Source organism: Oncorhynchus gorbuscha, unplaced genomic scaffold (assembly GCF_021184085.1).
Source record: "Oncorhynchus gorbuscha isolate QuinsamMale2020 ecotype Even-year unplaced genomic scaffold, OgorEven_v1.0 Un_scaffold_19207, whole genome shotgun sequence".
NCBI lineage: Eukaryota > Metazoa > Chordata > Actinopteri > Salmoniformes > Salmonidae > Oncorhynchus > Oncorhynchus gorbuscha.
In genome coordinates, this window is record NW_025760591.1 from 356 (window position 1) to 3,486 (window position 3,131).

Consider the following 3,131-nt stretch of genomic DNA (forward strand, 5'->3'; position numbering starts at 1 on the left):
CTCCAGCCTAAGTGGATGGAAACTTACGACTTCAACTATATGTACAATTTCAAACTGGGAAACGAATTGCACTGTAGTACCCTTCCCTGGTGGTCTAGTGGTTAGGATTCGGCCCGCGGCCCGGTTTCGATTCCCGGTCAGCGAGCTACTCTTTTGCTACATGTTTACTTGTGCAACCTGTCACAATGAATATAGAAGGTTATCGCACATATGTACCAGCTCACACTGGGAACCGATTTACGCTGTATTATCCTTCCCTTGTGGTCTAGTGGTTAGGATTCGATTCCCGGTCAGGGAACTGCTCTTTGCTACATGCTTTGCGTGTGCAACCTGTCACAATGAATATAGAAGGTTATCGCACATATGTACCAGCTCACACTGGGAACCGATTTGCACTGTTGTACCCTTCCCTGGTGGTCTAGTGGTTAGGATTCGGCGCTCTCACCGCCGCGGCCCGGGTTCGATTCCCGGTCAGGGAAATAGTCTATGCTCCTTGTTTACTTGTGCAACCTGTCACTATGAATTTAGTAGGTTGTCGCACATATGTACCACTTCAAATTGCAAACCGATTTGCCCTGCTGTGTCCTTCCCAGGTGTTCTAGTGGTGCACTAGACCCTCCTGCAGCAAAGCAACCCCACAACATGATGGTGTTCTTCGGCTTGAAATCCTCACCTTTTCCCTCCAAACATAACAATGGTCATTATGGCCAAACAGTTCGATTTTTGTTTCATCAGACCAGAGGACATTTCTCCAAAAACTAGGATCTTTGTCCCCAAACTGTAGTATGGCTTTTTTATGGCGGTTTTGGAGCAGTAGCTTCTTCCTTGCAGAGGAAGGAGCTTCCTTGCATTTCAAACTGGGAAACGAATTGCACTGTAGTACCCTTCCCTGGTGGTCTAGTGGTTAGGATTCGGCGCTCTCACCGCCGCGGCCCGGGTTTGACTCCCGATTTCCACTGTAGTACCCTTCCCTGGTGGTTCGACTCCCAGTTCGACTCCCGATTTGCACTGTAGTACCCTTCCCTGGTGGTCTAGTGGTTAGGATTCGGCGCTCTCACCGCTGCGGCCCGGGTTCGATTCACGGTCAGGGAACTAATCTTTTGCTACATGTTTACTTGTACAACCTGTCACAATGAATATAGAAGGTTATCGCACATATGTACCAGCTCACACTTGGAACCGATTTGCACTGTCGTACCCTTCCCTGGTGGTCTAGTGGTTGAGATTCGGCGCTCTCACCGCCGTGGCCCGGGTTCGATTCCCGGTCAGGGAACTACTCTTCTGCTACATCTTTACTTCTACAACCTGTCACAATGAATATAGAAGGTTATCGCACATATGTACCAGCTCACACTGAGAACCGATTTGCACTGTATTATCCTTCCCTGGTGGTCTAGTGGTTAGGATTCGGCGCTCTCACCGCCGCGGCCCGGGTTCGATTCCCGGTCAGGGAAATAGTCTATGCTCCTTGTTTACTTGTGCAACCTGTCACTATGAATTTAGTAGGTTGTCGCACATATGTACCACTTCAAATTGCAAACCGATTTGCCCTGCAGTGTCCTTCCCAGGTGTTCTAGTGGTGCACCAGACCCTCCTGCAGCAAAGCACCCCCACAACATGATGGTGTTCTTCGGCTTGAAAGCCTCCCCTTTTCCCTCCAAACATAACAATGGTCATTATGGCCAAACAGTTCGATTTTTGTTTCATCAGACCAGAGGACATTTCTCCAAAAACTAGGATCTTTGTCCCCAAACTGTAGTATGGCTTTTTTATGGCGGTTTTGGAGCAGTAGCTTCTTCCTTGCTGAGCGACCTCTCGGGTATGTCGATATAGGACTCGTTTGCCTGTGGATATAGACCATTTTGTACCTGTTTCCTCCAGCATCTTCACAAGGTCCTTTGCTGTTGTTCTGGGATGGATTTGCACTTTTCGACCCAAAGTACGTTCATCTCTAGGAGAGAGAACGCGTCTCCTTCCTGAGCGGTATGACGCCTGCGTCATACCATGCCGTTTATACTTGCGTACTATTGTTTCTACAGATGAGCGAGGTACCTTCAGGCGTTTGGAAATTGCTCCCAAGGAGGAACCAGACTTGTGGAGGTCTACATTTTTTTCGATTTTTGTTTCATCAGACCAGAGGACATTTCTCCAAAAACTAGGATCTTTGTCCCCAAACTGTAGTATGGCTTTTTTATGGCGGTTTTGGAGCAGTAGCTTCTTCCTTGCTGAGCGGCCTCTCGGGGTATGTCGATATAGGACTCGTTTGCCTGTGGATATAGACCATTTTGTACCTGTTTCCTCCAGCATCTTCACAAGGTCCTTTGCTGTTGTTCTGGGATGGATTTGCACTTTTCGACCCAAAGTACGTTCATCTCTAGGAGAGAGAACGCGTCTCCTTCCTGAGCGGTATGACGCCTGCGTGGTCCCATGGTGTTTATACTTGCGTACTATTGTTTCTACAGATGAGCTAGGTACCTTCAGGCGTTTGGAAATTGCTCCCAAGGAGGAACCAGACTTGTGGAGGTCTACATTTTTTCTGAGGTCTTGGCTGATTTCCTATGCTTTTCCCATGGAGTCAAGCAAAGAGGCACTGAGTTTGAAGGTAGACCTTGAAATACATCTACAGTTACACCTCCAATTGACTCAAAGGATGTCAATAAGCCTATCAGAAGCTTCTAAAGCCATGACATCATTTTCGGGAATTTTACAAACTGTTTAAAGGCACAGCCAACTTTGTGTATGTAAACTTCTGGCCCACTGAATTTGTGATACAGTGAATTATAAGTGAAATAATCCCTCTGTAAACAATTGTTGGAAAAATTACTTGTGTCATGCACAAAGTAGATGTCCTAACCGACTGCCAAAACTATCGTTTGTTAGCAAGAAATGTGTGGAGGGGTTGACAAACAGGTTTTAATGACTCAAGCCTAAGTGGATGGAAACTTACGACTTCAACTATATGTACCATTTCAAACTGGGAAACGAATTGCACTGTAGTACCCTTCCCTGGTGGTCTAGTGGTTAGGATTCGGCGCTCTCACCGCTGCGCGCCCAGGTTCGACTCCCGATTTCCACTGTAGTACTCCTTTCCTGGTGGTTCGACTCCCAGTTCGACTCCCGATTTGCACTGT

General features: G+C 47.3%; 2 non-coding genes across 2 annotated transcripts; both read left to right on the forward strand.

The window, feature by feature from the left end:
* The first annotated feature begins 407 nt into the window (after positions 1-407).
* On the forward strand, positions 408-479 carry trnae-cuc. The gene has a single exon. It is a non-coding gene; the product is annotated as a tRNA-Glu (tRNA).
* Positions 480-1,382: 903 nt separating this feature from the next.
* Positions 1,383-1,454, forward strand: trnae-cuc. Its single transcript has one exon. It is a non-coding gene; the product is annotated as a tRNA-Glu (tRNA).
* The last annotated feature ends 1,677 nt before the right edge of the window (positions 1,455-3,131 follow it).